Raw genomic sequence first — 14,332 nt, 5'->3', positions numbered from 1 at the left:
TGGTGAGTAGGCAATATACACATTTCAACAATAAATCAATAACTGTTTAACTTATTTACAAGAATGCCTTTATCTTATATCCTTCAACAATACTTCATTCTATCATCTGCAGTGAAAGAAATATATTTAAGCAGCTTAATTCTCAATCATTTTGGGATGCCCATCATATGATACCTTACTTGGAAAGATTCCATTCTTTGAAAAGATACTCTTTGCATTTTCTTATCCTTTTTTTTTAAATGGATAAAACTTAGCCCATTATATTTTGTATGATTTTCTTAATGCAAGGATAAAACACTTCAGTGTTTCTTATCTAAACCTATCATACCCTCCGTACTCCAAAAGTACTACTGCTACAAGGTTATTCAACTCCATCATTAGTATTTCTAGTTGTAAAATTACAAATGTATATCAAACTGTAGTTATAAGATCAACTTGTAGGTCTCCTAGCCTTAACTTTTGCTAAGTTGCTGTTATAACATATATTTTTAAATACTGTGATGGATTATCCTGCTATCCTTGTTATAAGACATTTTGGGCACAATTATGGGAAAACAGCATACAAAGAAAATGTTGTTTGCCTAAATTCTACTTCAATTGATAAAAGTATGCAATAATAAAATATTTATAACAGTAACAAAATCCAAACATATTGAAATATTACAATTATGATTTGAACACTGGTTTAATTTTATAAAAAGTAAAATTTAAGAAGACGTGATTTAACTTCTTTCTAAATCACTGAGTGTAGACACCAGTCTTAGTCCTATAAGAACATTCCACAGTTTAGAATGATCAAAAAGGGATACGAACATATTTAACTGCCAGATCTCACTGGATGTTTAATTATGTGCAAATATGTAGAAGGGGTCGAAAATCAAATAATTATTTCTAGATAGCTATTGTTTTTAATTCAGCAACACTGATCGTATTTTTAGAAAGCCAGAAAAGTCTATAAAGTATCTGGAGCAGCATCACTTTATTTAACAGTACAAAAAGCTTGTTTATGCTGCTATTTGACTAAACTTTTCTTAATTTAATCTGTATCTCATCTCTGCTATCTCACAACTGGGAACCTAAGCTAATGTCTTCTCTCTATAAGGTATATTTAAATTTTATACGCACACACTGTTATACTATTTCAGCTTATAACACACATGTGACACATGCAGTTATTTTATCACCAATAGGTTTCAGATTAAACTAGACCTTTTGTAACCATTTTATGTTAAATCACCAATGCCACAAGTCTGTCACCACTTTCCCCCTTTTCCCTAACACAAAGCATATTTTATGAACATTCCCTGTGAACTGATCAGCATTGTTATTTGTTTCACTTTTATGAAAGTCTTCCTAACATAGCACCTTCCAGATATATGAACCTAGAATTCACCACTATGCACGCTGTTTCTGAGAATTCTAGGATGGTACCCAGATAGTCAATTTATCAAAACAGAATATTTTGACTGCAACATTTCAGGTGCCCAAGCTAAGAAATGGATAAAGGTAAACCAATATATATGCTTTAAAAAAGTAAAACCATATAACACAATAGCTCATCCTGCAGCAAAACCATCACATAGTATAAAAAACATGCAGTATACTAGTGATCTCCATTCTCTTGAACCAACTGTCAAGTTTTAAATTTTATTATATCACGGGGATAACTACAAAATGGTAGTCATAAAGGAGAGCTGTATGCTAGCTCAGCTAAATAATAGCTATCTTTGAATGAGGGGAGATAGGCCAAGTAGAATGTGGTTGTTTGATGACCACGCAAAATTCCACACGTTTCTCCTTTCATCATGCTTGACCAGCAGAAGAAAGCAGAAAAGCTATGCTGATGCTCCTGTCAAAGTACTGTAGTAACAACAGCACTTATACAACTCTTGCAATCCTAAAATGTTATGACTAGACTTAAGATGTTGGTAGGGTTGAAAAGAGTATGTTGTGCCTTGGCAGATCTACTTCAGGGCTAGACTGGTATACTAAGTGCATTAATTAATTGAAATGCAGTCTGTAAATTCCATAAATACTGAAAGAAAGAATAAACAAAAGCAGATTGAGAAGAAATTATTCAAAACACAAACAACAGATTCAATACCCAATAATTATATTTCACAATGTGTTGAATTTCTCCCACCCCAGATATGGGCAACTGAATTCAATAAGCCTGTTTTTTCTATGGACATGAGATTTTTTTCTCCTTCTTGTTTCTTATGGCAGTTCCAAAAGGAGAAAAAAATCTCATGTCCATAGAAAAAACAGGCTTATTGAATTCAGTTGCCCATATCTGGGGTGGGAGAAATTCAACACATTGTGAAATATAATTATTGGGTATTGAATCTGTTGTTTGTGTTTTGAATAATTTCTTATTCAAGAAGATAAGGAGAAAATACATCTGAATACATTATTTTGGTAATATATGCTAAAACAGTTTCACTTTGTGTTACAGTATGAATGCACGAGTTGTCCAAGCATGGTCCTTGTTGGATATAAAGGAAGGCCCGAGTACAGGACTTGAAGGTTAGGAGGATGGTTGCTTAAAGCCCCAGAGTTGCCTATTGATCATCTAGCCTGAGAGATGGAGATCTCCATTACTGCTCTACACAGAGGTTATGAAAACATTCTCTAGCAAGCCAAGGTGGCTGGTGAAATTTCATTAGCAGTTTAACTTTTATTCTCTAAATTGTGTTAATTACATTTATTCTATAATACCGAATTAGGTATATTATCAGAGACCTTGAAAAGTTAAAAATGACAGAAGAAACAGTTTGAAAGAGAACAAATTCCAAGGAGTTTTTAAACACAAATGTGTCACACTGTAGAAAAAAACTACATGTTAAATAAAGTTGGTTGCTTACTCAACATATATCCTATATTTCAAAACAGAAAATAAAATATATTTGAATTCATGAAAATGTAATTAAATGAAGACATTACCTTCTTGAACGAAATAAGCCTCCATGTGCCGGCCAGCAACAGAATCTCAAAGATCATGCTCAAATTTGTAATGCAGCCATCTGATAAATTGGTTGTGTTTTATCAAGTTAACGTGAAAACAAATCTTGGATCTGAAACAAAGACAAAAAAGCAAGTAATATTAGGTCCAGTGTGAGCTTACCACATAATTGCAAATAGAAATGGCCCTCTATTACTATGCAAAAATGTTTGGATTGCTTTAAGAAATAAAAGACTGTGAAGTTACTGGATCTGTCAAGAGTTTGCTTTTTGCATTCTATACCTTATTAATTTTCCAGGGACAGACTACAGGTTCTATAAAAGTGAAAATAACTATGTATTCAGATGAGAAAAAGAATTCAAACAATATTGAAACAAGATCCAATTCAAGTTTACTAAATAGCATTCAAGCATTCAAGTTTTGAATAATTATCAGACAATATAGTAAAAACAACAAAACAAATGCACACTGGAAATGTGGAAAAGTTATGACTGGTCTTCAAATAAGTAAAACTTTTCCTCTTTTTTCTTGGTATTTAATAAAAGTACTGATTGTACTTTTTCTGGAGAATGGAAGCTTGAAAATGAGGCTTGAAAATAATCCTAACTTTCACCATATTCTGGAAAATGGAAGCTTGAAAATGAGGCTTGAAAATAATCCTAACTTTCTGCGAAGTTGGCCACACCCCACCAACCAACCAAATACCAACCAACACCCATGTAAAACTAAACAATTCAGAGAAAGAAGGCCCTAAAACAGATACAGACAACACAATCACATGTTACATCAGAAAAAGACAAGACAATATACTGTATCTTTCTACAATACTTTTCTCTATGTATTTTCCAATCACCCCATCAGGCTGCAAAGTGAAGGAAGAGAAAGACTATTCCACCATCTCCATGCTGCAACCATCCAGCTTTGGTTCTCCATTAGCTATTACCTATGGGGAGTCATTCTAACAAGCTACCTACTGTTTCCATAACTGGCCAAAATAAACACTGGTGTCTGGGCTTCATTTTTCCCCTCCTTCTTTTCCATTCATTTAACACTGTCAAGTTTTTTAGATAAGGATTACGGCAGGAGCTGTCATATTGCACTTAGCCATTAATTTAAAGGCAAACAGACTTTAAATTAATAAATGTGCAAGCAGTAGATGATACATATTTAAAACAAAATACATATTTCTCCAAAGAGAGATAACATGTCCTCAAATAACTCTTTCCAATTCATACAACCACAATTTAAGTATTTTAATTTCTTTTAATAAGCCTTTTGTATTGTAGTTTTGGATTGTGTGGTTCCAAAGATGAAGCACACAAATAGACACCTTAAGAACCTCGTTTAAATTTCATTCCAGGTTCACTATCTGACCACAATAACTTAAGTACAGACCCCAAGTATTTAGAGCAGTGTTTCTCAAACTTTCATATCTTAAATTCCACCAATATCGCTAGTTTTAAGGGCATTTGTTTCAATGACTTAACCTATCTTTTACATAGACTATTTGTAAATGCATACCACCATTTAACAAACACTGATTCTGAGATGTAGAATTCACTACATTACAAATATGCTAATTCTGATTTAATATTGCCATATTAGGACAAGTGTAAATAACTAGTTTATAGTTTGAGACAGAATGTTTACTCCTGGTTACTCTTAAATTGTATAAGCACATGAATACCACACAGAACTAGAATAAAGAAATGATGCACACTTGATTTCAGTTTTACTATGGCAATCTTGCAACAGTCACTACTGCAAGTTGTTTCCAAACCAACCACAGGTTTCCCAATAAATAGGTTTCCCAGTCAACTATTCAAATCAGTAAATTGATTTGAACCAGGCTTTTCACTTGCATTTTTCAACAATGCTTTATGTTACTTTTAAAACAGATGACAGAAACAAGTCTATTTAAGATTAGCAGTCACTCCTACATTTCTAGTCCTGCACAACAACCTGACTTTTTACAACTCTCTTCTCCGTGACTATCAAGATGACCCTGTGTTAAGGAGTTGACGTAATATACCAAAACCTACATTTTAAGGTGGTAAAAGCTGATCTGCACTCAATAGGTTATACTATTATTAACGTGGACACTCTCACTCATAAACACACACACCCTTTACTTCTCCAGCAGCAATATTCTAACCTGGTCACTGAAGGTACTCCCTTAAATTTTGGCTTCTAACACAGAAACTAGTAATAATTCCATTAAGTAAAACAGCCAACAGTTAACAGCTGTTGACTGATGAAAAGGAAAGGAAAATTCCACCTTATTTTATGCTGACATCCTGTGCACTTCAGAAACAGCTCTTTTATTAGACCTAAGTTTTAAAAAGCACTTTCTGAGGGGACTAGTAGCATTAAAACTCCCACATTACATCTACTTATATGGGAAGTTTCTCACTTCTGCCCTTTCAACCTGTGCTAGCCTGCCAGGCTGTGTCTGTAAGGTACTTTTCAACCACTGTTATCATCTAAACCTGCTCAGAAGATATTCAGATAATAGCATAGTAAAATGTCAACTATTTCACGGGACTGGTCATGGACTATTCGTCTTTTCTAGCCTTTTCAATACCAAATATTCCTCCATTAAAGCGTTACTGTACAATTGGAGGTTAGTTTTCCAAAGAAATTACAATTACGGTTACACAGCTTTTTATTGGGAAAGTACCTGAATTCCTTTCAAGTAGTCGCGTTTTGTAGGGGGAGTGGAATAAGCCGTACTCCTACAGCCTTTCTAGGAGGAGATTACTACTTTCGCCCCCAATTAATAGTTATGGTTTGACGTGGAAAACATTTCCCCCGGCCGCTGGGAATGGACTTCCTTCTTTGGCCTGCGTTACCTTTTTATTTTGTAGGAAGCGCGGCTTTCCCAGCTATTCAGAGGCTTTGGGTTTAAGGTGGCGCTGATTTACGCCGCCTCGTAGCACAGGCGAGAGGTGCCTCACAGACTCTCGGCCAGGAAAGAGGGCGTCAATCGCTGTGAAGTTCTTCCCTGGAAAACTTATCGGGGGGCTCCCGCGATCCACAGGGGCTACTCGGTTCCCCCCGAAGAGTCTCCTCGCATGCTCCGGGTGGAGGGTCGGGGCACAGCCTTGGGAACCTCTTCGGGACGGCCTGGGGGGATCTGCCCGGCGGCTGCGGGGAACAAGGCGGGCCCCACGGGTCGCGGCTGGTCCCCCCTCTGGCCGCCCAGCGGGGAGCTCAGGGGAGACAATGGCCACGATGACTTCACTCCCCAGCAATGTGAGGAGCCGCCGCCGCCGCCGCCGCCTCACCCCTCTCCGCGCCCGGGAGCCGAGCCGAGCGGAGCCCCGAGAGCGAGACGTCCCTCCCTCCCAGCCGCCGCCGCCGCCGCCGCCGCCCGTTGGCTCAAGCAGCCCTCCCGCCTTCGCTGCCTGCCTGGCGGCTCCTGCGGGAGTCCCCCCGCCGCCGCCAACCCCGGAGACGAGTGGCTGAGCCCCCAAAGCCGCCGGCACGATCCCTCCCCCTTCCCGGTACCTTGAACTCGGCGGAGGCAGCCCCAACCGGCTGGGCCCTCCTCGGCCGGCCCGCGCCGCGCAGGAAGCGCCTTTGAGGGGAGAGGAAAGCGAGCGTGTGAGGAAAGGAGGGAGAGCGGCGGGGGAAGGGAGAGGAGAAGGAGGAGGAGGAGAGGCTGCCAGGCCCCAGGCGGGGAAGGGCTGGGCTTGGCCCGCAGAGGGGGAGATTTCCGCCTCGCTCCCCCGCTGAGCTCACAGACGAGGCGGGGCCGCCTGGGGGTTGAACCCGGTGTCTGTCCGGCGGCGGCGAGGAGGAAGGAGGCCTCGTAGGCAGGGAGGCAGGGCGGGCGGCATTTTGCCTTGTCCCGAAGTTGGCTTTTCCCGGCGGGGCGGCGCGTCCGGAGGGAGAACTTGGGGCCCCTTCGGGATCCAGGCGGCCCCAGTTTGCTCCTCCGGAGAAAGGGGACTGGGTGGGAGCGACTTCCCCGCAGAACACGGCCGGGCTGCGCTTCCCCTCCCGCGCCGACCGATTGAAGGTTCCTGCTGGAAAAGAGCAATCCTCCGGGGACTGAAGAGAAGCCCGGGAAGGCGAAAGTGCCTTCCGGAGCCCGTGGCTGCCGTTGCCTCCGCTCGCCTAAACACATCTAGGAGCCCTAGAGCGTTTGGTCTCTGGTCCAGGAAAGGAGAAGGGCTGCAAAGCGGAGGCCTTGGGGCCGTTCCCGCTGCCAAATTGCGGTGGCGTTGCTCCACGGTGGAAACACTCGCCAGCCAGCCTGAAATTTGGCGGGCCCTTCGCCTGTCCTCCTGGTGACTTGGTTTCCTCGTAATCCCAGTAAGGGCTGGTTGCCCGATACCCCTCCAAGATAAGGGGTGGCAAAGCCTAATAGATTTTACGCAGCTTGGAGCAGCCCGTATGGATGGTATCTGTGGAAAATATTCCTTTAATCCAGTGTTTCTCAATCTTAGCAATTTTAAGATAGGCGGACTTCAGCTCCCAGAATTCCGCAGCCGGCAAGGCTTGCTTAAACTGCTAATTCATGGGATGGGGACGGGATGAAGGCAATATCGTCGGGAATTGGCAGAAAAAGTTTGACAGGCCGGTTTCTGCTTGGTGAAGTGTTAAGTAGAGACACAGCCTTACACTACTTGTGCTATTTTGGAATTTGTTCATTTTTTAATACGCCTCAAGATCTTTTTTTAAATATATACTTAATAATCATGTATATTTTATACCCTCACAATTTTGGTCTCCATCTGTACTATGGTAATATTTTTATAACAGTGTGATCCTATATAATTGTATTCACAAATGAACAAATTCCTTGGTGTCTTTACAATTGAAGACTAACGTAGAGATTATGTACATTGAATATTGAGGACTGTCTTGTCTCAGTAAAAACTTAAAATTTTGAATAATTCTCTTTTCGTTATCTACTCAGCTTGAATGAATTTTTTCCTTACTGCTGGACATCCATCTGGATGAGACAAGAGAAAATTGAGCAAGTTATAATCAATAAACCACCTCTTGACACCTGAGTTATCTCAACTACATTTTATTTAGTTATTTATTATATTTGTTACACTTGTAATTCTATCAATTTCAGAACATGTTATAGATACTATCAAAACAATAAATGCTGTCCCACATTCACACAAAATTGTGCTGCTTTTCTCAAAAAAATATGATTCCTATTCATGTTAATTGTAGGGGTTTCTTTCCCTAACCTGAACATATTCTCAGGAACTAGAAAATCCAGATTATAAATTAAAGTCTGAATACCATTCAAGTCTAAATTCCCAGGATTGGGAACTGAAGATTTGAAAACACCTACAGATTACTCTGATTTATGAATAAATAACTATACAAGGGACATCTAATAGGGACATGAAAGTAAAGTCCCAATAGGATTTGTGCTGAATTAACGTGTGGGACAACCTGTCCAATCCTTTTTATATTTTCTGCATTGGCATGATGGCATCGAATTTCTTGATTTAAATTAAATTTAATTAGTTAATTAAAATAGCATAGTCAAGTAGCAGATCAGCAGTTTCTTATCTGATATCTAGCATAACTCCTAATCCTGCCTCAACTCCCAGTTGCATAACAAATAAGGTCTGCAGGATTCTCTGCCAAATTTCCTGTTTTTATTCCTACTGAGAAGGATGGAGTTAAAGATTTCTTTGTTCATTTCTCATTGGCTTGGCCCTTCAACCATACCTAAGGTGGCCATGTGTCCTAATTTTTTGAAGGCAGGCCTCTATTTGACAGTCTTTAGAGAACTGTCCTTTATTTGAAAGCATTTTCTATTTGGAGTCCTTTCCAAGTCTATTTAAAGCACAGACAGTGGACTAAGGACACACCAAGATCATCTAGTCACAGTCTTCCTCCACTATGGTGAGATGTATTATATGTAGATATAAATTATAGTAATGATTTCCAAATTTGCATCTATAAAAAATAAACATTTGCAAATTGTGAGGAAACGTGTCCTCTTTTTGTTAATGCATTTCCTCTTTGGCAAAACAATTTCTACTTTAGGTCTAGTTCAATTTTAAAAAATGGTTCCAGTTGAAAGTTAATTGTGAACGAGTCATCTGGATAACCCCAATAAAATTCAGTTGTCAATGTTGTTTTTATGGGATAGGATATTAGATTAGATTAGATTAGAAATTAGATATTTCTTCACTAGAACATTAAAGGCAGTTTAGGAGATTCTAAAGAACTCTATCTGGTGTAGCCAGCTTAGAGTTAATTTATAAAACCCAAAGGCTGTTATTTTGGCTTTTACTGCACTACATATTTCAAACTATTAAATAAGGGGAACTTTTTCCTCCATTGTACCTCACTCCTCCTCCTGCTTTGAAAGATTTTGAGAAATGATGATATTAAGTTAGTTAAGTGTGTAGCTGACTTGCTAATCACAGTATTACAAGAGATTGCAAGAATTCAAAGTAGTATTGACTATTTTGTGGACTCTGTGCCCTCTGAAATGTAGAAGCAGGATTAATTATTGATACGCTTCAATGAGGTAATGCATTTCTCACTCAGGGCTATTTGATCTGACTACCATAATCCAGACAATCACCAGATGGCAGGAAACAGATATAGAAAACAGTCTTTGCTGCCATCTAACTCTCAGCTGAATTACTGCAACCCTATCCAACCTACTGAAATATTCAGATTCTGATTGCCTATCACATATGTCATTTAGTTTTTATTCCTCCAGATTTTGTTCCATAAATAAGCAAAACATATTTCAAAATTGTTCTGAAAATTTGTTCCTTTAGGATTTCACTTGGCCCACAGAATCAGATTTCTCAGTAAAGATTATTTATGGAGAACTATTTTTCCTTTATGAGAAACTTTATGAAAGATCATATATATGGAAATACAAAATCTGTAGGACTAATGTATTGTGGCTGGATCTTACCTTTCACTTCAGTGCAAGTACCTTAAAAACAATTGTTAAGTATAGGAATTATTGATTCCATTAATATCTACTGCTTTATTAGAGCAGGTGATGTACATGAAGAGGGGGAATAGCAAGATAAGATACTTCCCATAAAATAATGTAAAAATAATCCAGAATGCATGGTCATGCTTTGAAATCAGCTATTTGTCGGTCAACTTATATTTATAAAAAATTAACACAGGATTAAAAGAAATCCAAAATAATATCAGCAAGACAAAGCAGTAGTGTGAAGGCAGATTATTACAAGCCATACAATATTTTAGAAACAAAAGGACAACATAAATTCTATTTTTTTTAAAAAAACCATTTTAAAAAGAAAGAGCAAAGTAAAGTCGTCAGCTGCATTGCAGAATAGCTGTAAGGGAACAAATAAAATATCATAGCAAAATAGGTAAACAGTCACTCATGTTTGTAATCAGACTGGCATGTTTTATGAAGAGACATACAGGCCATCACAGACTTAATCTGGAATCCTATACATTCTTAACTGAGAACAAATCCATTGTACAACTTATTTCTGGATAGATAACATGGGACTGCATGCATGGTGGCGGTGTATTTCTGCCACATGTCTACTCAAAAGTAAATTATTAAGGAAGTTTATTCGAAGAACCATTGTAACCTTATGATTTTCCAAAACAATTTTAAGTAGTAAATATATTATGAGCTATATGGAAAGAAATAGCCATGGTTGGGAAATCTTAATGTACCATCAAAACCAAAAATATTATGGAAAATTAATTAGACATAGTGGAATTGGTCAGATACACCTTTTTAGATCATAGAAGACTGACACAGCAATCAAAGGATTTAATGCAAAATGTGATTGGTTTATTACACAGAAATAATTTGTTGGATTCATAGTATTTCTTTCAAACTATCTTTGCAGATTAGTTAAAAGGAAAAAGAAAAAATTGGGTGCTAAAAGAGAAAAGATGGATACATAAAAATTTTAACAATATTGCAGTTTCGTTGTCATAAATATTATAATACAGTTGTAATATTAAGAGGAACTTGTATCACAGTCATGTTTTCATGTCCAGTAAGATTTTATCCACACATATATCACTTCTTGACTATTTAGACTACTGTGCAAAGATTAATATGTAGCTGGATCACTGTTTTTATTAGTCATTTTTCAATAACCAAATATGTGAGATTTGCTTAACTGGACCATTGTAGGTTTTACCAGAATTTTTTAAAATATTAAAGTAAAAAAAAAAAGTGGGGAGGGGGAATTGTGAGCCAGCCAGCTACTGCAAAATCAGTGGGACTTTCAAGCAACTAGGATAATTTCTTTCTAGCAAACTGGGGTGCCAGTTTGGGTAAGTCCTTTTCTCATGACTCAGCCCAGGTATGGCTCAACTTGTCATACAAACATGTAAGACCTTAAAAGGAAAACACCTTGTTTCAGTTGCCACAGCACAAGCCCCTGCTTCCTCCACGGCAGCTAAAGAAGAATGAGGATAAGGCATTGTGTTTTTTCCACCGTGAGATATGATTCTACTTCTTATTGGAGTAACTTCACAGGAAAAATTGCTGGCAGAAATCTAGAAAAAAGGAAGATCTACTGGGACATATCTTCCTGGTATTCACCTTTCTATAGTAATATAATAAGAGGAAACTGTACCTGAAAAAGCCCAATGGGCATTTAATTAAAAATGGGTAGGGCACAGGAAATTCTTTGGATAACATATGATTAACCTGTTTAGCAAATACATTGCACTGGCCATTGTATAAATTAACCAAATATTAAGAGAAATATATATAGGACAAACCTATTAGCTCCTGCTTTGCGTGAAAGCCAAAAATAGAAACCCTGTTATTCAAATATCTATCTATGTGGTTGTTAGGAGTTGAAAATGACTTGATGGCACATAATCAATATTATTCAAAACTAAAAGATCCTAGAACTAATATCATGCCATGTGTTATATGAGAATAAACTTCCCAGATACATGTGGGTCATACATGATCACACCCAAATATGATGTAGATGAACCCATGATCTGCTAATAAAAAACAGTTTAAAAACATACACATCATTTCTGCCATTCAGACCCATAGCCTACACTGCAGTCAGTGGTGAACAAAAATTTAAATAAATAATAGAGTTTACAGGGGTAATCATCCATCATCCTAAAGTTACATTGCATCCTTCTGGATATCCTTTGCCCTAGATGTGAAGGCAACTAAAATAATAGCTTATTTCTAGATTCATTCATATGCCTTACTGGTGATTAAAAAGAAGCTTTAAGGAATCTAAGGGTGATTCATTCACATACCCAACAAAGACAATGACATTTACTTGAAATGTCCATGAATTTTAAAAGCATGTTTAGTTTGCAAATGTGCAAAAGATAATTGGCTTAGTCAGACATCATACTAAACTGTAACAAGGATTGTTTGATTTCGGCTTCACACTGTGAAATTCATAGAACTGCTAGACTAGGTAATTAGCTTAATTTTTGTTGCTGTGAGCTGTTTTTAGAAAGAATTCTGTTACATGACAATCTACAATCAACATGTTTCCTGCCTACTCATTTCATCATGTGCTTTCTATAAATCATCAAATGCTAATCTTTCTCACATTCATACATTTCTCAGTGACTTGAAAGGCAAGAATCTGGTCTTTTCATCTGCTATACACATTGCACTTTCTAACTTTTGCTTATTGTTATCTCTTGTACCTTTTCAATCAGAATTCTGCCAAACATCTTCCAAGGCCCGCTTAACAAACAAATCACCCTCTAATTTTTGCATGCACTCTAGCTACCTTTCCCTTTGTGTGAGGGAACAGTAAAGGGATTTGTCACATCATCAGGTAGAGATGCAGTCTTCACACGTATGTTAAATAAGTTGTACAGCCACTCCATCAGCAAGCCACATCCATATTTTAATATTTCTTTACTTACACCATCTACTCACCATTTATAATTTCCTTTTCATCAATTTTTGGAAAACATTTATAACATTCATGTCAACCTTTTGACACGTCACAATCATTCCCATATAAGTTTCTAAAATACTTCTCCAGCATTTCTTCGTTCAACTTCATCATAAATAATTTAATCACTTTTATTTTTAATTCCATTCATGTTGCTGGAGGATCCTTGTTTAGCCCTGTTTACCCACTTACAAAACAACTTTTCATTTCAATCAAAACCGTTGTACATTTTCCTCTGCGTTTTAAAATAATAAATGTCTCTTGCTTTCTTTAACTCCATTCTTTACAACTCTTTCTTTCTCTACAATTTATGCAATATTTTTCCTTCATCCTCATTTTTTGCAGTAATCACTCTCTTATAGTGATTTTTTTTTCTCATCACCAGCCTCTTTAACTCTATCATTCCACAAAGCATTCTTTTTCATATTTATTAGCGTAAATCAACGGACTTCTATGGCACTCCCTAACATAATTCTTTAAGCAGCTTTCCTTATGAACATTTTCCATTAATTCTGTTGGATGATTAATCTGTCTTCTAATACTTTTTCAGATAGGATTTGTACTTTCTTTTCCTGCAGTCATTTTACTTTCGTTCTTTTTTTTATTCTTTCCCTTTCTTATGTGTTCCATTTTTTTCTCCCAAGATCCCCTTCTGACATTAATAAAAATGGCCTGTTCCATATTTAGAACCTCTTACATCTTTCACTAATCCTCTCACTTTCATTATAAACAATCAAATCAGTTGTGCTTTTATATTTATATCCACTAGTACACTACTAGTGTGAGAATACGCCAAAACAAATCCCAGTAGGAAAGATTAAGCACATCGTTCTGTAAAGTGGGGGGAAAAAAACCAGGGAAGTGTTCCTGAACATATCAGTTAATTTAGCTAGAGGGCTATAATTAAGAGTGAAAAAGGATAAAGTCCTTTGTGTAGGAAGAAAATTCTGGAGGAAATGAGGGGGGCCTTGAGGGGATTGCTGACAGGTTTGATTGTTTTCCACAGTAACACTTGCTGTGGGCAACATGGATTAGTGCTATCATACTGTGTCTGCACCCGCTTTAAAATGTTGGCACTGTTAAGTACTGGTTCAAAGCCAGCTCTCAGCCAACCCCCATAATCTGCACTAAATCATGAGACAATTATGCACTGGATATGTGCTGATGTGCAAGTAGATCCCAGACTGATATGATTATTATTGCATGCATGACACCAAAGCCCAGTGTGTAACGCTGTCCATAATCTGTCAACTAGCAAAAATATCATAATTGGATCCACACATTACATAAAGCCAATTTATGTCCTGGGTTTTGTTTGTTGTTTTTGGCTTAACAGTTGCATGAACCTAAATAGTGTGGTTTTTTTCACAAACTGCTTTATGGATTAGCATTATGTATGAACAAAGCAATACCTCTTCTCCTGTGATTTTCACTGCAACCAATATTCAATATTCAGAGGTAT

At 37.6% G+C, this 14,332-nt stretch overlaps 1 protein-coding gene across 3 annotated transcripts in view; it reads right to left on the bottom strand.

The window, feature by feature from the left end:
- RNF19A (ring finger protein 19A, RBR E3 ubiquitin protein ligase) overlaps positions 1–6,782 on the bottom strand; it is a 42,162-nt gene extending 35,380 nt beyond the window's left edge. For 2 of the 3 annotated variants that reach the window (XM_088149083.1, XM_088149084.1), the window contains exons 1-2: positions 6,473–6,782; positions 2,944–3,074 (exon numbers count right to left, since the gene is read on the bottom strand). The gene's annotated coding sequence lies outside the window, so the exon portion shown is untranslated. Of the gene's footprint in view, positions 1–2,943; positions 3,075–5,814; positions 6,066–6,472 lie in introns of those variants that run through there. The other variant, XM_007439136.4, reaches the window with a different exon arrangement.
- Between the last annotated feature and the right edge of the window lie 7,550 nt (positions 6,783–14,332).

This window comes from Python bivittatus, unplaced genomic scaffold, assembly GCF_059951505.1.
Source record: "Python bivittatus isolate LINGU-HERP-01145 unplaced genomic scaffold, Pbiv_v1 ctg000590_np1212, whole genome shotgun sequence".
Lineage (NCBI taxonomy): Eukaryota > Metazoa > Chordata > Lepidosauria > Squamata > Pythonidae > Python > Python bivittatus.
The sequence above is the reverse complement of the archived record's forward strand: the minus strand, read 5'-3'. Positions and strand labels throughout refer to the sequence as shown.